The 27,991-nt window shown below is 34.5% G+C and overlaps 1 long non-coding RNA gene across 3 annotated transcripts; it reads left to right on the top strand.

Annotated features, from left to right (window-relative positions):
• Positions 1–29: 29 nt before the first annotated feature.
• Positions 30–27,953, top strand: LOC149775970 (uncharacterized). 3 transcript variants are annotated; one of them, XR_016416081.1, is made up of 4 exons: positions 30–163; positions 1,037–1,066; positions 2,378–2,472; positions 27,770–27,953. It is a non-coding gene; the product is annotated as an uncharacterized LOC149775970 (long non-coding RNA). The 3 variants fall into 3 exon arrangements; XR_016416080.1 differs by lacking the exon at positions 27,770–27,953 and adding an exon at positions 4,709–4,892; XR_016416082.1 differs by lacking the exons at positions 1,037–1,066; positions 27,770–27,953 and adding an exon at positions 4,709–4,892 and having other exon boundaries at positions 104–163.
• Positions 27,954–27,991: the final 38 nt, after the last annotated feature.

The raw sequence follows: 27,991 nt of genomic DNA, 5'->3' as shown, positions 1-27,991 counted from the left end.
ATTATGAGATTTGCAAGATCCGATAAGTCATTTCCGGGTTCGCATCACGTTACGTTTGCTATAAATTAGAACGTAGACACAAAGGGGCATAGAGTCTCAAATCTATCCACATATTGCAAGATGCCATTAGCCATGCAGCGTTTCCTAGTATTCCTTTACCTTGGTAAGTACCATTCTAATAGTTCAGACCTTCTCTCTCTCTCTCTCTCTCTCTCTCTCTCTCTCTCTCAGGTGCTGAAAAACATTAGGTGATGATCTTCGGTCTGTGTTTTGTCAAATTACAATTATCACAAATGTGATAAACAGGTTAACGTATGATACCAAAATTTGCGTTTAAACTGGCTCATATGTCATCAAAATATTAAGATCTTCATATAACCAGAATACTGAGCATATAATTCAGGACGTATATAATCTGTTATAGAAGCACACATATATTGAAAATGGCGCAGTACTTACTTAAACTTATTCATACATTGTATTTATGTGTCGGTGAGCCCTTTGTTCAATGTACTTTGAGCGTAACCTCTTGGAAACAAAAGAATACTTTTCATATCGACCCTACTGCCCCCATGTTTCTTCATCATATCGAACACTGAAGTTATAGATTCTCTAAGATTATGTACGAAAAGCTGATGTTAGAATGAAGCTGGTAATAACATCTGTCAATAAGGGTTTCTGTGAACAACATGTGAATAGTATGAGGAATTTAAAGTTGCCTATATACCAGCTTGCAAGTACACGTTACCTCGGTCGCATATAAGCGGTATAACATAGTTGATAGGTCAGTTACTATTGTCTTCTCTGCAAATGATATCTTTAATATTTTTGGCGAATTGCCTCTGCTCCACGAACTATATATTGTTAAGCTAATATGATTGAAATAATATTTTTCAAGAGAGTTTGAACATTAAAAATAGAAGAAGCCGAAGAAGTATTGCGATGATTATCATAATCACAGGTGATAAGTATCGATATTTGCTGATGGTAGTAAACACTATTAATATTATTACTATTATCATCTTTATCTTTATAGCCTCCACTTTGTTTGTGGTGGGGAATGCATGTAAGTGTTTTATCTTTTGTGTCATGTTAAATCTACAGAGTACATATCTGTGTGTGTGTATTTGTGTGTGTGTGTGCGTGTATGTATATATATATATATATATATATATATATATATATATATATATATATATATATATATATATATATATATATGTGTGTGTGTGTGTGTGTGAATGTTTGTATGGCTGGATATACAGTTACAATCTTCCATATATGGTGAGACTGAAGTGGTAAGTTTCAACATAGCCTTTTTTCTACCGAACAATATATGATAATAAAATTTAACCGTTGTATCTAGGTTGGTTCACTTATAGTGTTATTCTGTAATTATCCTGTTAACCCTTGTAGTCATTAAAAGAACATGATTCGTGTTTAGAATGTCGCGGAACTAAATATGATTGTACTGATTTAGAGTGACTAAGTAATCCTATAAGTGTACATTTTCAAACATGATTTTTATGAATCGTTTTAAAAATTGTAATTATTTAATCGTTGCAAGAAACCAAACTTAAAATTGTTCAATTACATTGTATAAGCTTTATTTGAACTAAACACGAATGTAAAAGGCATTCTTCGTTAGTGCTCATTTAAAAATTCAATGGCCACTGTTCGTCATTTAATTCGTCTGTGGAAAATGTTCAACGAGATTTAGGTATTCCACATGAAATGAGTACATATGTACGGTTCTTTATATCACACCTTAACAAATTTTATCAAAAATATAACTGATGTGGTATTGAAAAAATCAGATATGCAATTTGATAACTAATTATGAATCTTTCATAGACCGGTTCATTGTCTCGTGTTAGGTCGTGATGTGGTACTAAATTACCTGCTATTGAAACATATTATATGGATCAATGAGTGTTAAGTAGCTTTGTAGACTGTTGTTATCTAGTGAAACATTGTTTTTAATGGTTTCCACAATATAATTCACGTTGTGCGCTCGATATTTTATTGATATGACTCTGAAAAGTAGCTGAATGACTCTGGCCTTATGCATGTGTCATAAATGACGAGACGAGACGATGTTTGATTCCTGCGTTTTTTAAGCCATAACGTAATATCGAGTAAAGCTATGGATTAATCAATATGCTGTATTCCTGTAATGAAATATTGAATGTAATTATCTCCATAAAATAATCACATTTTTTGGCTTGATATTGAGCATTACTGGATATATGTGCTAATAACATTATTATTGTGATTATTATCATTAATGTTATTATTACCATTATTATTATTATTATTATTATTATAATTATTATTATTATTATTATTATTATTATTATTATTATTATTATTATAGTTGTTAGAATTTGCTTTGATCCTGGATGCACAACTGACGGCCATGGCTGCTACGGAGTGGGTGGAGCGTGTCAGGATGTCTGCTATTGTTATGGGGTAAGTTCTTGAATAGATACTTACGAATTAGAAGGGTTATTAATACAGTTCTGACGTATTTCTTGTAGCTTGCATTACGAACGGAGGTGCATACATAGTTGAATTTGTTATTAAGGCACTTGGGTTACCTTAATTTGTAAATGTACGTTCGATACAAACTAAATATATGAAATCATTTTGCGGTTATGATTCTACCACAAACGTTGACAATTTCAGTTCCAAAGACTGTAAATGACTTAATAACAATACTAACAATATTAATAATAATATTTAAATATGTAAATATCTCTAATATAATACTAAACATTAGCATAATCAATCAATCTTTGGTAGCTGTTAGTGTTATTTACTAAATGCCTTTCATCATTTAATTGATTTGTATTGAATGTGATTCTAACTAATCTGGCAAGCATTTTTGTTTGTATTTTAACTATATTCTGACATTTACACCTTGACTATTACAATATACGATAGGATTGTCTATTTGCATGCTTACGGGTGGGAGGAGTAAGCAAAACGTGTATCAAATACATGATCATAAAATGAACATTTAATCTATATAAAATCATATTGAAATTCACGTTCACTTAGCAAACACGAATCACATCAGTCAAGCACTAAATTCAAGCGAAATAGAAACGTAACCATGTCCAGAGTTCTATATTAATGAACGTTTATTTCAAATTTTAGTCTTCACACAAACAGGGATACAACCTGTTTACACCAGACGGTCTCATAAGAATTATCTTTTCAAGGAAGATTTACGTTATCACACCAAGCAATACTGGTCCACACGGGACGAAATTGTGCAAGCCAATACAAAGTTAAATATCTACATCCACACAGGGAGCGATAAAATATCCCCACCGGACTGGAATATGTCTGCCCACAAATAATATACATCTTCATCCACACATGAAGCAAATGCATGTCCACACAGGACTGAAAATTAATTTCATATTTGGTTATCCAGTTCAGCATGGTATAGTACAACAACTAGACTGTTCTGTTTGACACAGGTTGTACCCATATAACCATGCTAGCGTGCCACCTATGAATAAACTATAAAGATTAACTTACCAGATACGAACCTATTCATAATGATTCCGACTCTAATTCGTAACATTAATATAATTAATATATGAATAATATGCTATGATTTCATAGTAATTAATTTCTAGACAGATATAGATATGTAAAATAAATATCTGAGATTACAAATGAGTGACTTCAACTCACTATAGGTATCAGCGATTCATAGAAAATATCTTGCAATCTGTCTAAATGAGGTATGTAATATTCAACATGATACACGTTTGATACAATTACATTTTTAGCTATACCTCTTCAACACTAAACGTGTCATAATTTAGGACTGCAACTTTAATAAGAATGCTTTAAAATTGCAAGATATAAAAATACATTAAATGTGAAGGTATTGCTCTTCTCTATGTGATTAAACAAATTGGTAAATATGTTCGATACTGTATCTGCCCCTAGCAATTCTGCAGCAAGAATGTTCAGTTTGCAATTTAGCTCTTTACATGGAAAGTTCACACTACCCCTAGCTCATACAACTCGTGCATCATAACACAATACTTAATGTGCACCTAGAGTAACTTAAACTTTCAAATCTACTTGCATTATCTATACTGTATAAATTAACGAGGTATCTATACAGCTATGCATTAATTGGCAGCGATGCGGTTCGCTAAATATATAGATAGATAAATTTTTAAACAATTATGAACTCGACCACTAAAATGTGACACTGACTATTTATTAAGCAATACTATATGTATTTTTAGCTTAGTTTCCATGGTGAGGGTAGTTATGGATTCAGTGTCTGACATGACGTAATGAGACTTCATATAACCTCGAAGCGTAGCAAACATGCCCAATGGAATACGTGCAATAACGAAAGCTGGGTATAGTCATGTGGAATGCGTACTGGTCACAAATCACTGTAGTTCCAGACTGGAAAATCAATAACTTAGTTTGTGATGTACTTGTATCGGTAGCGGCAGTAGCGGCTATACCTGTCAGTATTGTCGTCTATTTGATGGAGTGCAAGATATAGCAGATTAGACCATTGAGAGCATGCTACCAAAATGAACTTTGATACTTTAACGTTTTTTAGACTGAGACCGAAATGCAAGTATTAATAGGTTAATGAAACATTTAGAAGAATTTTGGTCTTTTACATCACTCTGATACTTTGTTTTGTTCTTTTCAGTCCGGCTATGAATATCGGTGTCACTTCTGTGATATACCTACTTTCGGTTGAAAACTGGTGACCCATTTACGATGGATTCATTTTGTTCTTCATATGATGCGGACGCTATAAATTAAATTAAAGTTTGCATTTCTAAATGTACTTTTCTGTAAGGAATGTTGATAAAACATATTTATTATCACGACTCTATGGTTATAAAATAATTCATAGTGACACGCAATGATCTTTTGTGCAATTCGGTACAAAATGTATTTCCCTACAATGCAAAGTGAAAATGTAAAAAAGACATTATGATATTGCGAATTGAATGTCAAATGATTATAGAATTACTAATATAAGTGCCAATGAATACAGTTCTCAATAAACGTTATGGTATTCTTAAGAATTTTCAACGCTGTAGGTGTTGACATGTGGTGGCCTGTAGTTTCTAATGTACCGATGTACGAATGACCTGAATTTTAATCATGTGCAAGCAGTCTTTGTTGAATCACAATAATATAATCCGACGTTTCCTTGTTTGAATTCACCACAATTCCAAGTTAATGTATATTTCCAAGCATATTATAGAGCACTCCGCATTTCCAGAAAAAAGTAATTTCCCCCTAAGCAAAATTTGAATGTAACAACAGAAATGATTTCTGCCTAGATGTTATCGCAGGAATAAAACATTTTCCGGTAGACAAGACTATAAAGCCCTCTACTTGACCTAGGTCACAAATATCATTTTCTAACAAAAAACTGCTACTTAAAGAAAAATTCCATTCTAAAAGATTCTGTTATTAAAAGTGTAATAAAGAACGTATTAAAAACAAAGTCCTTGATTCAGACCAAGATAAATATGTTTACTTCTATTGATAACTTTCCTAATATTGAACGCACGCACATAGAGAAAATGCAGAAAAGTAGTCGTTTATCGAAATAAAATAATCAATGATTTGGTCACATAGACAATAAACTTTATTTTGGACAATGTCAGCTACAAGAGACTGAAGCAAATGTGTCTTATTATATTGGACAAAAGAACCCATGTGTAATAATAATAATAATAATAATAACAATCATTACAACAACCACAAGATCATGCATATATTCAGTCAAGAACATAATAATAATTATTTTGTGAGATCATTGCATTCAATGTTTTATTGCATGATTACAGTACTGTCTAGGTTGATTAATCCACGGATTCTTTCTCGATATTACTTTATTTGTTGACCGCTCCGATGGCCTAGTGGTTAGAGCGTCCGCCTCGGATGCGGGAGATCGTGGGTTCGATCCTTGGCAGAGTCATACCAAAGACTTACAAAAATGGTACTAACAGCTGCCTCGCTTGGCGCTCAGCATTAAGAGGGTAGTGTTAGGACTGGTCGGCCCGGTGTCAGGATAATGTGACTAGGTGGGACATCATGCCACATGTCTGCGGCATGATGCCCCAGTGCTAGACATCACAAAAAACTGCCACACTGCAGACATCGTAGCGTTATGACTGAAAAATTGTTAAAGCTACGTCAAAAATCCAAATCACACACACACACACTTTATTTGTTAAAAACCCAAGCATCACATATAACATCGTTAAGTCATTTATGACAAATGCGTAACGTCTGGGTCTCCAATTGCATTTTAGAGACATTTAAAGGAAAAGGAATTTTCGTCCTGTGATAAATAAAACTGTTAACTTCCCCCAATTTCAAATGAAATATTTAAATCTTGTACAACACATTTAAATGCTTTTTTTCTCAAGCCAAGCAAAGGATATAACATAATGGAATTCTCTAAATATAATTTCTGATGATAGCTAATGTAAGATTATCTATATAAATACCACGTCTTGTGATTAATATTTTCTTACAGTTGTGCTTATTGCAAATAAATCTACAAATGTAATCGAACATGTTCATTTTTATTTTCTCGAGAAAAGCAAGACATAAACTTGTCCATTGAGTTTAATAAAAATGTTTTTAAATAAGCACTAATGTATTATCTGCTATTTAGAAAATGTCTGTTAATATGTAGACTAATCTATTTAAACACTGTTGGTTAAGGATGCATACTGTTTTGTATTGTCTCCATAGGAATGGTGTATTAAGCAGACGGTTGATAATCATTTAATTGCAATCCGTTCTGCTTTTCCCTACTCAGAAACCTGGAGTGAGGGAGATAAAGAATTCGGAATGCATACAAACATTGAAATTGAACTTAAACCAAGTAACATACAAGAATATGGTTCATTGTAACCGCATTTGTGCAATTGCCTTGGGATTTATATAATCAATGAGAGAACGTTACAAACCCTGTCGACATTATGCGGTAAATTTTATGGTTAAGTGGTACTCATATATATATATTATGATATGAGTTTGTGATCTGATATTTTAACGTAGCCTTAGCAAGTTTTCAGTCATATTCCTACGATATCTGCAGAGTGGCAGTTTATAGTGATGTCTTGCACTGGGTAAACATGCCGTAAACATGTAGCATGATGTCCCCCGCCAAAAATATTATACTGACAGCAGGCCGAGCAGTCCTAACACTAACCTCTTAATGATGAACGCCTAACGAAAAAGCAGTACCATTCTTATAAGTCTTTGGGTGATTCGGCCGGGGCAGGAACCTGGGACCTCCTGCATCCGTCGCGGAGGCACTAACCACTAGTCCACCGGGGCGGTCCACACTGTTGTGCATATAATGTTTAGTTGTTGTTTCTTAAACCTAGTATAATGTAATAAATCGATTCTTACTAATTAAATATGAACATGTCCACACACACACCCACTCTCCGTACCATAGTAGCAAGATACGGGCGAAAATCTATGAAAAGGCGAGCCAACAGGAGCAATGTAATTTGTGTCATACCATGATGCCTTTGGTCTTTTGAATGATGGTAAAAGTCAATTGAAGCCGACCAAAGGGAGAGAAACAGAGAGATATAGAAAGAGACAGAGACAGACAGACAGATAGACAAAGAGAGACAGACAGTATATGTATGCGTTCTAACCCTTCCTTTCCTTCTAGCATACATACTTTGCTTCATTTATTATGTACACACATATTTTTGATAACTGTAATTATGGGCATATGATTTTAATGCATAAACAAAATAAAAATCAACTGTAAAACGAATGGAACGCAATTTCCTTAACTTCCCGTTTTATTCTGCCTAATATTTAAACTTTAGTTGTGATATTGTCATATAATGCGTTAAGTCGTTGATAGTGTGTAATTAGTCCTCACAATGAGTCGTCACAATGACGGTAAAGTAAGAGCAGTCCTCATAATGTTTAAAGTAGTATACGGCAAAAATGAAGTGATACAGATATTGCCTGGCGTACAGTTAAGTTAACTTTCAAATTTCTGACATATACTTTCATTCCTTCTTATGCTCCTCGAAATGTGGTCATATATCAAGCTCCTTACAAAACTAAGAATACACGTATGTGTGTGTATGTGTGTGTGTATGTGTGTGAATTTTTTATAACATATTTCGAGTGTGAAATCCAACTCCTACGCGAAGACCCTTTATCTGTTAAGAAGTAAACATCATAGGTTACAGATCCACCAACAATCAAACTAGATCTAACACGGACGTTTCTTGAGATATATATATAGCTCATATTCTAGCAATGACCCCTATTCATGTATCACTGTAGAGATTCCAAAATAAATTTGATATCAATCTTTAAATCTTAAGGAGCGTAAGAGATGTTATTGCTAATAAAGGCACGCAACTTGGAGATTCAGACAGAAAATACAAAAATAAATATCCGAAATTATTGTATATGCATTGTTTCTTAACGAGATGCTACAAGAAATATAATATCGACAGAAAATACCAGAATTATTACGTAAAATGATTACGGCCCAAGATATTGTGTATTCTTGAAGAAATAGACCGCAATATTCAATGAGGGTAAATTGGAATATCATCCAAAATCTGATATGAGATATCAGCGAGGATGAAAACACCATACATCAAACACTCAAAGAACGAAATATAGAAACTAAACCTTCCCGAACTGAAAAGGTACAACTGGTAAAGGAAAATATGCATCCAGAAACAAAAGGTTGCTCGAATAAGAGGCACCTTCACAAGCGCAGATCTAAAAGAAGCAAGATAAGAAGAATAAGGAAAATCAAGAGAATCAAACAGAAAATCCAAGTAACACTAAATAGAAACTAATTGAGGGAAAAACCAGAAACTGATTTTTGCTTTCACCGTTTTGTTACCATTGTGTTGCTGTCTCACTGTTCATATCATAGTCTCCTGCGACACAACAGCAGCCCAATTGGCAGAAAGTCCAACTCGTACTCGAATGGTTGCTTGTTCGATGACCGCCAAGGCCAACCCGGGTCGGTTGATTTGGCTAAGCTCAACTAAAAGCTAAACAATATATTTATACAGTCAGTCACCACTATGTGTAAACGTATATGATGCCAGGTGCTGTCGCATTTTAATTTATTATACCAGGAATGTACTAAAAATATTCAGAAGAAGATATAACAACAACATAAAGAGATTTCAAGCAATTTGATTCAATCCATTCTAGATTTTATTCATCAGTTTCTAATTATAGCTATAGCATGGTCCAATTAGTCTAAGGCACCTTCGGATATTTGTAAAATTGTATGCAGTGACTGATGTGTTTCTGTGAAATTGTATTTTACGTTTCTACGTAACTGAACATTGTCAATGTGTCACCTAATTTATGCTATAACAAATAATGTATAGATAGACGTGTGTTTCCTTACCAATACATTTCACATAAAGTACATCAAAAGGATTTAACGTTTGAAATTCAGTTATGCGAAACAACAACCCATCATATTAGTCAAAGAAAAGAACATACGGTACAGTACATTATACTTGTAATATATTTCTTCACACATGAGCACATACGTGCGTAACTTGCTTCTCTGTAAAGTCAAAGCCGAATACAGTTAATATCATTTAATTATGTTGAACTTTCTTCCAGTTGTAATAGTATCACCGTTTGAAAATGTGGATTTAACCTCAATAAAACGAAAGAATTGTTTGAAATATAAATATGTTCATCTTGGTAAAAGTTTTCAGTTTTCTAAGTGAATTATACATACTCCATTTTATTGATTTGTAAACATCAGGATCACTATAGAAAGTTCTTTTCCATTAGGTAATTATTTTTTAAACTTATAAAATGGTTATTGTGACATAAGGTCAAGTAGATAACTATATAATATTGTAATTGTGAGGACTTAGTCATTCGTGTTTTAACATCTAACACTTTCGTCATGTGTCCGGGTGCTAATGCAATGATTTCAGTCTTGTTTCGAGTGTTTTGTACGCATCAGAGTGGTTCCAACTGTCAGTTTCTAATTAGCTCTTATCTCATTTATAATTCAATGTATACGAGGGTATTTTACTGCCGTAACTTCGAAGCGTATATTTGTCAACAAGTGGTACCAAATTGTTATCGATGTTGGCATCGCTGGTTACCAGATGCACCACCCCGTCGGTAAATTCTGCAACACAGTAACCGAGGTCAGAATCCATCACTTATATAATGATAAATCAAATCTGAAACAAAAACACCAAACACGGTTAATTTACCAGCCCCGATAAATATTAAGTGCCTCGAAATGACTTTCTATGATACTGACACTGCATATGTGAAAAGTGCTGCGACAACAGTTTCCAGTCTCGCGATAAGTTATATTGGTGACAAAGAAAGAACCAAGATGTCCCCGAACAAGTATTGGTATCATCATTCTACTCAACCAGGGGTTAATTCCGGTCAAGATAAATAAGTATGATCCGGACTCTTGCACAGTACGGAAGTGACGTCTAGGTTTATCAAAGTGGTTTGAAGAGGAGAGAAAACAAGTTAGCCATTTGCTAAGGTTTAAATGTTTCTCTTTTCCACTCCTTCTTTGGTTAATATTCCTTGAAGTTAGCTTCATAAAATTAACACTATACAATCTTAACTTGATTTGATCCACCATCAACATTATTTATATGCTCTTATATCATTTCCGGTCACAATAACGTCTTGACCCTTTGGAACGCCAGATTTTTTTAACTTTCTGCCAGGTTCCTCGCCACAGTGAATCAAAGCTATAAAACAACATCTTAGAATGTCAGCGTTATCAATTTTAAGTTTCCAGTTTGATCGTGGAAAATTATAAGCTCCCCTGTCTCGACATAAATACCAATCCGGCTGCTGCACGTAGTAAAATCAGTTTTGGCAGTAAACCTGGTTAGAACCACAGCAGAATCACGTGGGTATAAGTAACGTACTTAAATGCTACTTGGTGTTTCGTATACCGTTAAGAATACGTTCTATGCGGCAAGGTAAAATCAACAAGAGCTCGTGGCTCTGGTGCACGCAACGCTTGAACAACAAAATGTCCAGAAACTGGCCGGTCAAGCTTGCAAGGACAGTTCTGAATAAAACAGCAATTGTTGCTCACCGTATCATTTAAAAGTCATCAACCTCAGGTGTTGGTGTAAGCTCTTCGTGTTTATAAACGACGTACGAAGCCCAATGAGTTCCAGGTCATGTTGTCAATTCCATGGTAACGATATCGGTTTCCTTTGTCCGTGCGATTATTGATGTTAGCTCATCCCACTTAAAATGTCACCTCGAAGATGCTTTATTCTCTTTGCCTTTGCCAGTAAATCAAAACTGGTTAACAGCGAGGATTTTTGCTATTCTGCCGGGTTGTCTGAAACCCCAACGTGATTCTAACCTGCGAGTGGTCACCTATAGTCGAAATCCTTTGCCTCTTTTATTCCTAAAAGAACAAGCTATATGCCGCCTCCAAGGATGTTTTCGGAGCCATCCCTTATGAATATTTGACGGCCGATAACACAGGTGCTTTTGCAACAACAGAAGTCGATGCTGCAATCAGCGCTAGAATGGCCATCAACAATGGAAATATTACTCCAGTTTTTTGTAGCTGTTTCATCTCTGAGGTCAGTGACGGTAGTATTAACGATATATTCTTCTTTTTTTATGAACCGCACCAAAATAACCACAGTCACTCCTAACAGGTGAATTGTGATTTTATTAGTAAGCTGTTCACCAAACCTCCAACATATACATTAAAGCGCCATAAACATCCGTTGCCATGTAAAATCTGCACAATGGGTTTGACCAAGTTTGTAGTAAGCGCGTGAAATTTGAGCAGTGATGTACCTGCAGAACTCATGAGAGCAGATATTTACCTCTAGAACTCACCTTGTCTTCGTCTCTATCACGGATAAATCAACTTTGATACGTTTGCGGAGGTTCTCCGTCGTTTTCTCGAAGACATCAGTTTTCATGAGTTTAAAGAAATACTTTTAAACATGTTTTCACCTTTATCCCCAGGTACGAGTTCATCTTGAGGCCTGAAATCATACACGTATATTGGCAAAACATAATTTCCCGATGGATTTGTTGCGGATATAACTGCATAATAACTGCACACCAAATTGTAGATATAAATGCATATTATATAGGTATAATACAAAAAGGAAACTAAAATAAAATGCACATACCTCTGCAGCGAGATATCAAGAGTCCTTAAAGTAGACTTCTCACTGACAAAAATTTCTCAAAATGTGACATGTTTCCTACGGCGAGGTAATTTTTTCCAAGACTATGTAGCCCTACATCGTCTGTGCGCTTCAGGAAAGTCGGTTTTCCCAGCGCATTCACGTCGCTCGTGAAGCATAGGACGAATCGAAATCACCTTTTCGTAATAATATGCGATATTCAAAATTCATCCTAAGATAACGCAGTGCACAAAAATCAAAACTGTTAAGCATCCACACCTGAGTTTATTGACGAGGTCGTTACTGGTGATACCAGCTGATACACAGTGATGCTGAGAAAAGGTAACCTAGCACTACGACGTCGTTTTAAATTCAAGGCATATCAGAATGACGTTACGAAGCTGACTATCGATACCATCCTTTGTAAATTGCCCGGAATCGTTTGATGAGGATTCCCATATCGGGGCCCATTTATCGTCGCAAAAGCGTTTCCCGAACAATGCTGGGATCACGGAGTGAACGTTCGATTTGAACTCAAAACAGTTAACGAGGCAGAACATGGGCAATTCAAGGGGATGTCCGTGGACACCTACAGGGCCGTTGATGGATACTTGTGTGAGTTTGTGTGTTGGATCTCCAAACCTGGTAAAATATGTTTGCCATTTGCCACACCATATGAAACAAGTTGACAAGCAGGCAACCAGGTTTACGGAAATAATATCTTTGGGTTGTGATTGGTGTTCTAGAGACCACGGTGATGGTATTCTACACATGATCGCTGGAAGTGTTTCAAAACTCTTTGTGGGTAGTTTCCAGGTAATTTTTCAAGGCACAATATGAAGCAATAGATACCACAGTGAATTCGTCCGCAGTAAATTTAGCTAGCCAGTCTGTTTCATCAATGTATGCGCATGCACGTTTAGTAAACTCCCTATGAAGATGTTCCCGACGGTAACAATCCGCTGTAGACAAAATAAACTGAACAAAATTTGACTCGTGATGGTTCGTTTAAGCGGGAACTAGAAAGAACTGGACCAGACGTGCCCGATATGCTTCACGACGTCTATTACTCGTCATCATTATCCTGTATATTCCCCTGCCATGATAAACCTCTCCGGTTATTGTATTTACGACACTTGGTTTTCAACGCTCGCTCTAAGGCATCAAGAACTTCTGGAGTATCCACTGTCTTTCTTGCTCTTTTTTCCCATTCGGATATGATCGTAAGACTCCTGGCGTGTAAGCCCTAACCCCAGCACAATATGATCCATGACGCATGCAGCCACATAGTTAATGGTGTCAGACATTTTCCTTGGTGCCAGTGATACTCTTACCGGTTCGTTCACCTGATCAATGCCATATGTAACAGCGGTTGCCTGATATCTATTTCGATTTAAACTTTGTCGATGCCAGTAAGGAATCACAGCTGCAACTTGCATGTTGTTGTGATAACCGATAGATCTTTCCTGCAGTCCTCACGTACTGAATCCATCTTGTCTCTGGCAATCCATTAACCGGATTTATTGACCGTAAAATCTTGTATTCTGATAAATAACATTTGTTGGGTTTTAGAACCGTTACAATGGTCACCGCACAACAATCGGTCATCTTGCCATTATAATTTAGTCTTTGTACTTTCTCTAATTACCAAGTCGAGCACATGTGTGTCGCGTCTTCAACAGAAAACTCATCATAGCCATCACAATGAGCAAATTGATAGTTATTTTTTATTTTAGGGTGTGTGTGAGATATGCTATACTGGACGTTCTTATCGAGTTCAAGGACCGCTTCGTGGTATGGTTCAACAGCTGATATTCGTTGTATTTTGTTTTCCGGAACCCCTTATCTTCGTCGAAGGGTTCAATGGCTGACAGCCGTTTTTCTTCTTTTCCAGTGTAACATCTAGCAATTTCTTGATCAATAAGAATCTTAACAAGTGCTGCATAATGGTTATTGAATTGCTGATTCGATCATTCCATGAAAAATTTATTATAGTAAGCTCAGAAATATCTGACTTGTTCCCAGCTAACTCTTCTCTGACGTGCAGAGATAGATATGATATATTTACACATTGATGTCTTATAGGAATTATTGTATTACTACTTATGACAAACATTGTACTGGCTAGATAGTCCAGTGATTGTTATTCATATTAAACGTTCTTCAAGAAAAAAAGATCCAACTTTATCTGTGTGGTAATCGCGCCATTAGATGGTAGTTAATCTAAAATATATTTTACAATGTGACCGAACCGTGAGTTTACCTTGTTACGCATGTTGTCGGGTTCTGCTATGATTTTGTACCCGAGGATTATATTGTTAGAAATTGCCGGATGAAAAGGACCATTACGAGTTCGCCTCTTTGTTATCAACATGCGAATGTATAAGTAACGTGTAATTAAGTAAATTAAGAGCTAAATCTATAAAGACACTACAAAAATCAGTCTGATAATAATTCATCGTATGTTCAAGATAGATGTAGTCCAGATCACTTAAGATGCTGTTTTGTAACTTTTTCCATGCATGATTGTTTCCCACTTTTTCATTCCTGCGTCTGATGTCGTCGAGTACTGCGAGCATACAATTAAGGCGTCGTTTATTGATTACTGACAGTCATTATATACATATAATCTGATATCGAGCATAACATTTTTGAGCCTTTAGTTTTCATTCTTTGCAAAGAACGTTGATATTATTGCTCTTCTCTTACTTTTCGACCACCAAGTACGTCACATAAAGGTATGTTTCCATGAATGCCAATATGGCATACGTCACACGGAACATGGCGACATCCCTTTCCACTTCAGTCCTAGTGTATCCAAGAGTACTCTTTGACACATTGCTGTCCACAATATTAAGTTTTTGCCATAAGGAGCTTTTTACACATTTTTTCTAATTCTTATTATTTGAATTATAACCGTTCCAATTATTTCTTTTTACTACACTCGGACATCCAGAGTTTATTTAATTGGTTTCGTCAGACAAGCATGATCGTGTGTAGTCTCTTTGGTGACGTGGGAAGGCTGGTTGCAGGCGCGGATGTAGGGTGTTGATTCCCCATGTAAACAGTGAACTATGATGGAGTTGGTCCGTCCACCCTCTCGGCTGCTTAACTTCTATGCAAACGTCGTGTGTAATGTTTACAGACAATTATGACTTTACATGATTTCCTTCATACTGCTGCTGTTTTCACTAACTCAATCCATTCATTCACAACAATATTGTACAAAGGAAAAGGAGAGCTTGTCATTATGGAACACACATTATCAATAATGTGTTTGAATAGAACATGTTAACTATCCATCAATATTTATTCAAAAATCTTCGTCACATTATGCATTGATTGTAATGAATGGATACCACATTTTATACGAATACCATGCTTTAGAAAAAAACTAAAGCCAACTGTAATTTTACAAATGTTTAGAAGAGCTGAAACAATTACTATAGATGGCCGAAATGTCGCAGATATACGATCCTTCACATTCCTTTGTCCATTCTCTTTCCTAATGCATTCATTTTCAGGAATACGGTCCATGTTTAGTTTAAATTCTATTCAACAATCAAATGCTTGCACCTTCAAATAGTGCATAGTCACTTCTGTTCGGAAATCAAAAGGATATACGCAACATTATCTTCTCGCTGTATATGTGTTATCGAGCTTACTCCAAATGTATCTCATTATGAAAGATCCAAGTTTCAAGCGATTTGAATAGCACATTTCCTTGGTAACTATTTAATTTGGTTTTTTAACTCGTCGTCATCGAGATGAAAGGGCACTATGTTTCTTAATACAATCACATTAGAACTGTTTGCTACCTCTAGCTTTTCAGACTGACCTTGTTAATAGGATGAAGGTGAGCAACAGAGACCGATATCATCGATCAACTTTGTGTTTGGGAGCGGAGTTGTAGATATGTCAAATATCCCTTCTTTTGAAGATTTCACATCACTCCGTTCAGTTTACGTTGGTCAACATATAACTTATATTACTTGACTAGAGCCCTCCGCCTCGCTACCACATAGGTATAACATCGCAAAATAAACTGGCATAAATACGGCATGGTCTTCAAACAATGTGTTCGTCTTTAATATATAATTTATTTCCTACAGCATGCATGCTACCTCTACTCAGTATGCTGGTTACATGAAGGTTTTAATACGTCATAGGACATAACAGGCAGTATTACGATCTTGGCATCATATGTTCAGTACGTTTGGTTTGATGATGGCCGAAATTTGACAAATAAATGCCGAAACTATTCAGGTAACTTTTTACAGTACTGGTGGGCATAGTAGCTGATATGCTTTATAATTTCAGCTATTGAGCGAGAGACGGGGGGGGGAGAGGGTGAAGGTGGGGAGTGAGAGTCTTTGCAATACAAATTACGCTTGCCAATGAAACAGTATACATGAAGAAGTTGCAAGGTCGAATGGGATATATGATATCTCAATGCTGTTGAGGCAATGCACCTTTGCATCTATGTGCAGATTTATTGTAAATAGTACTTGACTTGACCAGGCAAAGCACACCCAGGATGCAGCTGTCATATCCAGCGAGTCCCTCTATCATAATATGTCCAATTTTAATGTCGATGGTTTGAAAACGCACCATTGAATGTTAATATGTCAAGAACGTTGTAATTGAATAGCATACATTAGATAAGAAATGCATTGGGTATTATTGCACGTCAGGTTCTTAAAATCATTTCCATCAAATACCATTAAAACTTGAGAAATATGATTCTAAAGTTGCTGACCAGACGGGCATAAAACGATATTGCCACAATATACACATTCGGAATATTACAGGTACCAGATTACTTTGCTTGTCTTCAGTCTCGTCTTCTAGTCGCTCGTTCTTGCAACATGTCATACCAACACGCGTTCAGTAACTTAATTCTTGCCGATTACGTTATTCATTAATGTCTAGTGGGATAGTAACACATGAACTGTTAGATCGTTCCGAGGCAATACAACAAAGTGTCTTCCTCCGAGACACCAGGGTCTGAGACTCGGACTGGTCTAGGTAGTGTTAGAACTCGCATGATTTCTTCTGAAGAGTCGTTATCAATTTAGTTCCAGTTCCATTATTTAGTGAATAAATTATATTTTTACTCAATATATTCATAAAGATTTTTAAAACGAAATATTATCTGAAAGCATTATCCATTAATTTATCTTCGGGAAGCAATGCTAAAGAGTATCCAATCGATAAATCGGTTTGTCTGGGTATATGCGTACACTCTCGGGGTTGCATATTGGAATTTATTTTGAAATTGTTACTAATGGAGGAAATTTTTGTTCCGGGAGTGTCGCACAGATGACCTGTTTCTAAACGTTTACAGGTGAATCAATAATCTTGCATAATATTTATCAAATATGTGGTAAGTAAAGGTTACAATACATCTCGTCTCTCCCCTCCCATCCACCTGTGGATGGATCACAATTCTGACATCGTTGTGAACATCTACGGATCTAAATCTACCCTTAACTATTTTACAAGGAGTGATGCCCCTGTCTTGAAAATAATAGTGTACTCACAAACACACATGCACCAGTGTGATTACATCATCCCCGTCTTTCATCTCATAAGCACTGCGATAATTGAAACATATCTGTTTCGGATTTCTAATTTTCATCGGGATTGGATATATGTATGGCACAGGGGACAATACCTATACCTAAACAGTTTAATTTAATTGGAAATTTACTATGTATGTATGTATGTATGTATGTATGTATGTATGTATGTATGTATGTATGTATGTACGTATGTATCTATGTATGTATGTATGTGTGTGTGTATGTATGTATGTATGTATGTATGTATGTATGTATGTATGCATGCATGTATGTATTATTGTTTGTATGTATGCATGTTGATTCAATAGTTAGGTAATTATCTACATAATTATTTATGGACTGCCTTGCTTCTTTTTGCAAGTTTTTGTAACGAATGACACCCATGTACTGAAGATGATAATAGCTGGAATTTTTATTCTGTAAATAAAGATCCTCGAATATATGGCGAATAACTTATATGGACGCACTGGTATTTCTCCACGGACATTATGATTACTTTTAAAAAACTTTATTACCTTCAAAGAAAGGAAATCCACTCCAATCTGTTTGGAAAACCTGTAAGTTTTAATTTTTTATTGAACGTGTTAGCTAGTAAGTTAGTTGGCTGGTTACTTGTGTTGCTTCTCTTCCGCTTAGCATGTTGACAGTAATGATTGATTCACGAAAATATTAATAAGCGCTTGTTCGGATACTTTGAAGCATTGCTTACAACTTTTCATTTTTCTGGTTCTATTAATCACATATTTATGTACAAAACAATAAGGGTACTCGTTCATCGTCTAAACATATTAAGAACGACTGGAGCAAATACTCATAATTCAGACTTTCTTATCATTGCTGACGTGAGAATTCAAACGATGACAGGCGCGACGCAAAATAGGTTATCAACAAGATTTTGAGATTTGCAAGAACCGATAAGTGCTTTCCGGGTTCGCATCACGTTACGTTTGCTATCAATTAGAACGTAGGCACAAAGTGGCATGAAGATTCAAATCAATCCACATAAAACAAGATCCCATTAGCTAGCTACAAGCATACGTTATATGTATGCTTATTTAGTGAGACTGAGATGGTAAACATCAACATAGCCTTTTTTCTAGTGATAAAAAAATGATTATAAAATATATGAATGCGTTTAGAATTTACCCGAACTAGTCGCCTCCCCCTCCAAAATATGTTTGTGCTGATGTAGAGTGATTAGGTTATCTTATAAGTGCGCATTTTCAAACAAACGTTTCATAAATCGTTTTGAAAAGTGTAATTCTTTGATCGTTGCTGGAAACGAAATTGAACATTGTTCAGTTACATTTTGCAAGCTTTATTTGAACTAAACGGGAATGTAAGACAACATTCTTCATTAGTGCTCACTTAAAAATTCAATTGAGATTGGTCGTCTTTCAATTCGTAAAGGAAATTGTTAAACGAGATTTAGGTATTCCATTTGAAATGAGTACATATATGGGATTATATTTATCACACATTAACAAATCTTATCAAAGATATAACAATGTGGTATTGAAAAAATTCAGAAATGCAAATTATATAACCCATTATGAATCTTTCATAGACTGGTTCACGGTGTCATGTGTTAGGTCTTTATATGGTAGTAAATTACCTGATATTGAAATATATTATATGGATCAATCAATCTAAACAGCTTTGTAGAATGTTGTTATCTAGTCAAACAAGGTATGGAAAGGTATCCACGTTACAATACATGTTCTGGGCTCGACATTGTATTGAGATGACTCTGAAAAATAGATGAACGAGTATGGTGTTCTGCATGTTTCATAAATGACGAGACGAGGTCAATATTTCATTCATGCGCCTTTTCACCCATAACGTAATATCGAGTAAAGCTATGGATTAATCATTATGCTGTTTTCCTGAAGTAAAATATTGTATGCAGTTATCTACATAAAAGAATCACATTTTGGGCTTCATCTCGAGCATTACTGGATATATGTGATATTATTATTATTATTATTATTATTATTATTATTATTATAGTTGTAACGATTTGTTATGATGCTGGATGCACAACTGTCGGCCATGGCTGCTATGGAATATCTGGAGCCTGTCCTGGTCTCTGCTATTGTTAAAGGGTATGTACTTGAATACATACTTACTAGTTAGAATGGTTATTAATACAGCTCTGACCTATTTATTGCAGCTTGCATTACGAACGTAGGTACATGCAAAGTTGAATTTGAAATTTAGGCACTTGCTATGTCATAATTTATAATGTGTGTTCGATGCAAGCTAAAGATATGAAATTATTTTACGCTTGTGATTCTGGCAAAAAAGCTGACAATTCCAAATGCAAAGACTTTGACTGACTTTGATAATAATAATAATAATAATAATAATAATAATTAAATTGCATGTAAATTTGTATAATATAATAATAAACATTAGCATCATCAATCAATCTTAGTTAATAATGCTATTTACTACATGCATTTCATTATATCACTGATTTGTATTGAATGTGATTCTAAATAATCTCGGTATCATTTGATTGCATTTTAACTATTTTCTTACACTCACACATCGACTATCACAATGCACGATATGCCTGTCTATTTGCATCTTTACGGGTGGTTAGATTAAGCAACAACCGTATCAAATACATGTTATTAAAATTAACATTAATCTATATCAAATCATTTACAAATTCGCGTTGTTGATGCTTCATCTAGTAAACGAGTATGCCATCATAAGCGAAATGAATACGGAACCATGTCCATAGTTTTATGTTTATGAACGTTTCTCATAAATTTAAGTCTTCACATAAACAGGGATATAATCTGTCTACACCGGACGGTCTCATAACAATTATTTATGCAAGGCAGATGAACGTTATCACAGCAAACAATACTGGAACACACGAGACGAAATTGTGCATGTCAATAAAAGGTTAAATATGTGCAACCACAGACGGAGCAATAACATGTCCCCACAGGACTGCAAAGTCTGCCCACAAAGAATAGACATCTATATCCACACAGGAAGCAAATACATGTCCACACAGGACTGAAGAATACTACCTAAGTTGGTTATCCAGTTCAGCATGATGTAGTACAACAACAAAACTTTTCTGTTTTATACAGGTGACATCTTCGTACTCTGATAACCATGCTAGCATGTCACCTACGAATAAACTATTAAGTTTAACTTACTAAATACGAACCTATTCATAATGATTCCTACACTAATTCGTAACTTTAATATAATTAATATGTGAATCAAGTCCTACAATTCTATAGTAATTAATTTCTAGACAGATATAGATATGTACAATAAATACATTTATTTTGAAATTATCAGTAATAGAGAAAAATTTTCTTCCCGGTGTGTCACACAGATAACTTGCTTCTAAACGTTTGCAGGTGAATCAATAATATTACATAATATTTATAGAGTATTTGATAAGTAAAGCTTACCATACATCTCGTCCATCCCCTCCCATCCACCTGTGGATGGATCACAAATCTAACATCGTTGCACACATGTACGGATCTACATCTACCTTTAACTATTTTACAAGGAGTGATGCCCCTGTCTTGAAAATAATAGGGTACACACAAACAAACACACACACATGCACTAGTGTGATTACATCATCCCTGTTTTTCATCTCGAAAGCACTGCGATAATTGAAACATATATGTTTGGGATTCTAATTTTCATCGATATTGGATATATGTATGACACATGGGACAATAACTATACCTGTACAGTTTAATTTAATTGGAAATTTACTATGTATGTATGTATGTATGTATGTTTCTATGTATGTATGTATGTATGTATGTATCAATCTATATATGCATGTATGCATGTTGATTCAATAGTTAGATAACTATCTGTATCATTATTTATGGACTGCCTTGCGTCCTTTTGCAATTTTTTGTAACGAATGACACCCATGTACTGAAGATGACATTGGTTGTAATTTTTATTTTGTAAACAAATATCCTGGAATATATGGAGATTGACTTATATGGACGCATTGGTATTTCTCCACGACATTGTGATTACTTTTATAAAAAAAACTACATTACCTTAATAGAAAGGAAATCCAATCCAATCTGTTTGGAATACACGTAAGTTTTACTTTGTTAGTTATCGTGTTAGCTAATAAGATAGTTGGCGAGTTACTTGTGTTGCTTCTCTTCCGTTTAGCATATTGACACTAATGATTGATTCTCGAAATTATTAATAAGAGCATTTTTCTGGTTCGATTAATCATACATGTATGTACAAAAGAATAAAGGAACTCGTTCATCGTCTAAACATCTTAAGAACGAGTGGAGCAAATACTCATACTTCAGACTTTCTATCACAGCTGACGTGAAAATTCAAACGCTGACAGGCGCGACGTAAAATAGGTTATCTACAAGATTATGAGATTTGCAAGATGCGATAAGTGTTTTCCGGGTTCGCATCACGTTACGTTTGCTATCAATTAGAACGTAGACACAAAAGGGCATGAAGTTTCAAATCAATCCACATATAACAAGATCCCATTAGCCAGCTACAATTATGCGTTATATGCATGCATATAAAGTGAGACTCAGGTGGTAATCATCAACATAGCCTTTTTTCTAGTGAAAAAATATGATTATAAAATATATGAAGACGATATTGGTTGCAATTTTTATTTTGTAAATAAAGATCGTGGAATATATGGAGAATAACTGGTATGGACGCATTGGTATTTCTCCACGACATTACGATTACTTTTAAAACCTACATTAACTTCATAGAATGGAAATCCACTCCAGTCTGTTTCGAAATGATGTACATTTTAGGTTGTTAGCTATCGTGCTAGCTAGTAAGTTAGTTGGCGAGTTACTTGTGCTGCTTCTCTTCTCTTGAGCATGTTGACACTAACTAATGATTGATTCTCGAAATTATTAATAAGAGCTAGTTCGGGTTCTTTGAAGCATTGCTTACAACGTTTCATTGTTTTGATTCTATTAATCACATATTTATGTACAAAACAATAAAGGCACTCCCTCATCGTCTAAACATCTTAACAACCACTGGAGCAGGTACTCATTCTTCAGACTTTCCTATCAATGCTGACATGGTAATTCAAACGCTGACAGGCGCGACGTAAAATAGGTTATCTACAAGATTATGAGATTTGCAAGACGCGATAAGTGATTTCCGGGTTCGCATCACGTTACGTTTCCTATAAATTAGAACGTAGACACAAAGGGGCATAAAGTCTCAAATCAATCCACATATTGTAACATCCCATTAGCCATGCAGCGTTTCCTAGTATTCCTTTACCTTGGTAAGTATAATTCTAATAGTTTAGACTTTCTATCTCTCTCTCTCTCTCTCTCTCTTTCTCTCAGGTGCTGAAAAAGATTAGGTGATGATCTTCGGTCTGTGTTTTGTAAAATTACAGTTATCACAAATGTGATAAATAGGTTAATGTATGATGCCAAAATTTGCGTTTAAACTGGCTCATATGTCATCAAAATGTTAACATCTTCATATAACCAGCATACTGAGCATATAATGCAGGACGTATATAATCAATTATAGAAACACACATATATTGAAAATGGCGCAGTACTAAATTAAACTTATTCATATATTTTATTTATGTGTTGGTGAGCCCTTTGTCCAATGTACTTAGAGCGTAACCTCTTGTAAACAAAAGAATACTTTTCATATTGACCCTACTCCCCCATGTTTAATCATCATACCGAACACTGAAGTTATAGATTCTGTAAGATTATGTACCAAAATCTGATGTTAGAATGAAGCTGGTAATAACATCTGTCAATAAGGGTTTCTGTGAACAACATGTGAATAGTATGAGGAATTTGAAATTACCTATATACCATCTTGCACGTACACGTTACCTCGGTCGCATGTAAGCGGTATAAGATAGTTGATAGGTCAGTTACTGTTGTCTTCTCTGCAAATGATATCTTTAATATATTTGGCGAATTACCCATGTTCCCCGAGCTATATATTGTGAAGCTAATATGATTGAAATACATTTTTTCAAGAGTGTTTGAACATTAGAAATAGAAGAAACCGAAGAAGTATTGCGATGATTATCATAATCACAGGTGATAAGTATCGATATTTACTGATGGTAGTAATCACTATTAATATTATTATTATTATCATCTTTATCTTTATAGCCTCCACTTTGTTTGAGGTGGGGAATGCATGTAAGTGTTTTATCTTTTGTGTCATGTTAAATCTATAGAGTATATATATATATATATATATATATATATATATATATATATATATATATATATATATATATATATGTGTGTGTGTGTGTGTGTGTGTGCGTGTATGTATATATATATATATATATATATATATATATATATATATATATAAATATATATATATATATATATATATATATATATATATATATATATATATATATATATATATATATATATATATATGTGTGTGTGTGTGTGTGTGTGAGTGTTTGTATGGATGGATATACAGATACAATCATGCGTATATGGTGAGACTGAGGTGGTAAGTATCAACATAGCCTTTTTCTACCGAACAATATATGATAATAAAATTTAACCGTTGTATCTAGGTTGGTTCACTTATAGTGTTATTCTGTAATTATCGTGTTAACCCTTGTAGTGATTAAAAGAACATGATTCGTGTTTAGAATGTCGCCGAAATAAATATGATTGTGCTGATTTAGAGAGACTAGGTAATCCTATAAGTGTACATTTTCAAACATGATTTTTATGAATCGTTTTAAAAATTGTAATTATTTGATCGTTGCAAGAAACCAAATTTAAAATTGTTCAGTTACATTGTATAAGATTTATTTGAACTAAACACGAATGTAAAAGGCATTCTTCGTTAGTGCTCATTTATAAATTCAATGGCCACTGTTCGTTATTTAATTCGTCTGGGAAAAATGTTCAACGATATTTAGGTATTCCACATGAAATGAGTACATATGTACGGTTCTTTATATCACACCTTAACAAATTTTATCAAAAATATAACTGATGTGGTATTGAAAAAATCAGATATGGAATTTGATAACTCATTATGAATCTTTCATAGACCGGTTCATTGTCTCATGTGTTAGGTCGTGATCTGGTACTAAATTACCGGCTCTTGAAACATATTATATCTATCAATGAATGTTAAGCAGCTTTGTAGACTGTTGTTATCTAGTGAAACATTGTTTTCAATGGTTTTCACAATATAATTCAGTTTCTGGGCTCGATATTGTATTCATATGACTCTGAAAAGTAGCTGAATTACTCTGGTCTTATGCATGTGTCATAAATGACGAGACGAGATCATATTTGATTCCTTCGTTTATTAAGCCATAGCATAATATCGAGTAAACCTATCGATTAATCAATATGCTGTATTCCTGTAATGAAATATTGAATAAAATTATCTCCATAAAATAATCACATTTTTGGGCTTCATATTGAGAATTATTGGATATATGTGCTGATAATATTATTATTATTGCGATTATTATTAATGTTATTATTACCATTATTATTATTATTATTATTATTATTATTATTATTATTATTATTATTATTATTATAGTTGTTAGAATTTGCTTTGATCCTTGATGCACAACTGACGGCCATGGCTGCTACGAAGGGGGTGGAGCGTGTCAGGATGTCTGCTATTGTTATGGGGTATGTTCTTGAATAGATACTTACGAATTAGAATGGTTATTAATACAGCTCTGACGTATTTCTTGTAGCTTGCAGTACGAACGGAGGTGCATACATAGTTGAATTTGTTATTAAGGCACTTGGGTTACCTTAATTTGTAAATGTACGTTCGATACAAACTAATGATATGAAATTATTTTGCGGTTATGATTCTACCACAAACGTTGACAATTTCAGTTCCAAAGACTGTAAATGACTTAATAATAATATTAACAATATTAATAATAATATTCAAATATGTAAATTTCTCTAATATAACACTAAACATTAGCATAATCAATCAATCTTTGGTAGCTGTTAGTGTTATTTACTAAATGCCTTTCATCATTTAATTGATTTGTATTGAATGTGATTCTAACTAATCTAGCAAGCATTTTTGTTTGTATTTTAACTATATTCCGACACTTACACTTTGACTATTACAATATACGATAGGCTTGTCTATTTGCATGTTTACCAGTGGAAGGAGTAAGCAAAACTTGTATCAAATACATGATAATAAAATGAACATTTAATCTATATCAAATCACGTTCACTCAGCAAACACGAATCACATCAGACAAGCACTAAATTCAAGGGAAATAAAAACGGAACCATGTCCAGAGTCATATGTTAATGAACGTTTATCTCAAATTTTAGTCTTCACACAACATGGATACAATCTGTCTACACCAGATGGTCTCATAAGAATTATCTATTCAAGGAAGATTTACGTTATCCCACCAAGCAATACTGGTCCACACGGGTCGAAATTGTGCAAGCCAATACAAGGTTAAATATGTGCAACCACACAGGGAGCGATAAAATGTCCCCACCGGACTGGAATATGTCTGCCCACAAGTCATATACATCTTCGTGCACACATGAAGCAAATACATGTCCACACAGGACTGAAAATTAATATCATACTTGGTTATCCAGTCCAGCATGGTATAGTACAACTAGACTGTTCTGTTTGACAAAGGTTGTACCCATATAACCATGCTAGCGTGCCACCTACGAATAGACTATAAAGATTAACTTACCAGATACGAACCTATTCATAATGATTCCGACTCTAATTCGTAACATTAATATAATTAATATGTGACTCATATGCTATAATTTCATAGTAATTAATTTCTAGACAGATATAGATATGTACAATAAATATTTGAGATTACAAATGAGTGACTCACTATAGGTATTAGCGATTCATAGAAAATATCTTGCAATCTGTATAAATGAGGTATGTAATATTCAACATGATACACATTTGATACAATTACATGTCTAGCTATACCTCTTCAACACTAAACGTGTCATAATTAAGGACTGCAACTTTAATAAGAATGCTTTAAAATTGCAAGATATAAAAATACATTAAATGTGAAGGTATTGCTCTTCTCTATGTGATTAAGCAAATTGGTAAATATATTCGATACTATATCCACCTCTAGCAATTCTGCAGCAAGAATGTTCAGTTTGCAATTTAGCTCTTTATATGCAACGTTCACACTACCCCTAGCTCATGCAACTCGTACATCATAACACACCACTTAATGTGCACCTAGAGTAACTTAAACTTTTACATCTACTTGCAGGACATTATCTATACTGTATAAATTAACGAGGTATCTATACAGATATGCATTAATTGGTAGCGATGCGGTTCGGTAAATATATAGAAAAAGTTTTAAACAATTATGAACTCGACTACTAAAATGTGACACAGATAAAGTTTTAGACAATTATGAACTCGACTACTAAAATGTGACACTGACTGTTTATTAAGCAATACTATATGTATTCTTTAGCTGAGTTCCCATGGTGAGGGTAGTTATGGATTCAGTATCTGACATGACGTAATGAGACTTCATATAACCTCGAAGCGTAGCAAACATGCCCAATGGAATACGCGCAATAACGAAAGCTGGGTATAGTCATGTGGAATGCGTACTGGTCACAAATCACTGTAGTTCCAGACTCGAAAATCAATAACTTAGTTTGTGATCTACTTGTATCGGTAGCGGTTGTAGCGGCTATACCTATCAGTATTGTCGTCTATTTGATGGAGTCCAAGATATAGCAGATTAGACCATTGAGAGCATGCTACCAAAATGAACTTTCATACTTTAACGTTTTTTAGACTGAGACCAAAATGCAAGTATTAATGGGTTAATGATACATTTAGAAGAATTTTGGTCTTTTACATCACTCTGATACTTTGCTTTGTTCTTTTCAGTCTGGCTATGAATACCGGTGTCACTTCTGTGATATACCTACTTTCGGTTGAAAACTGGTGACCCGAATACCATGGATTCATTTTGTTCTTCATATGATGCGGACGCTATAAATTAATGGAAAGTTTGCATTTCTAAATGTACTTTTCTGTAAGGAATATTGATAAAACATATTTATTATCACGACTCTATGGTTATAAAATAATTCATAGTGACACGCAATG

The sequence above is a fragment of the Sinohyriopsis cumingii genome, chromosome 18, assembly GCF_028554795.1.
Source record: "Sinohyriopsis cumingii isolate HCF-2022 chromosome 18, ASM2855479v2, whole genome shotgun sequence".
Lineage (NCBI taxonomy): Eukaryota > Metazoa > Mollusca > Bivalvia > Unionida > Unionidae > Sinohyriopsis > Sinohyriopsis cumingii.
Note: the sequence above shows the minus strand (reverse complement) of the source record. Positions and strands in the feature narration are given on the sequence as shown.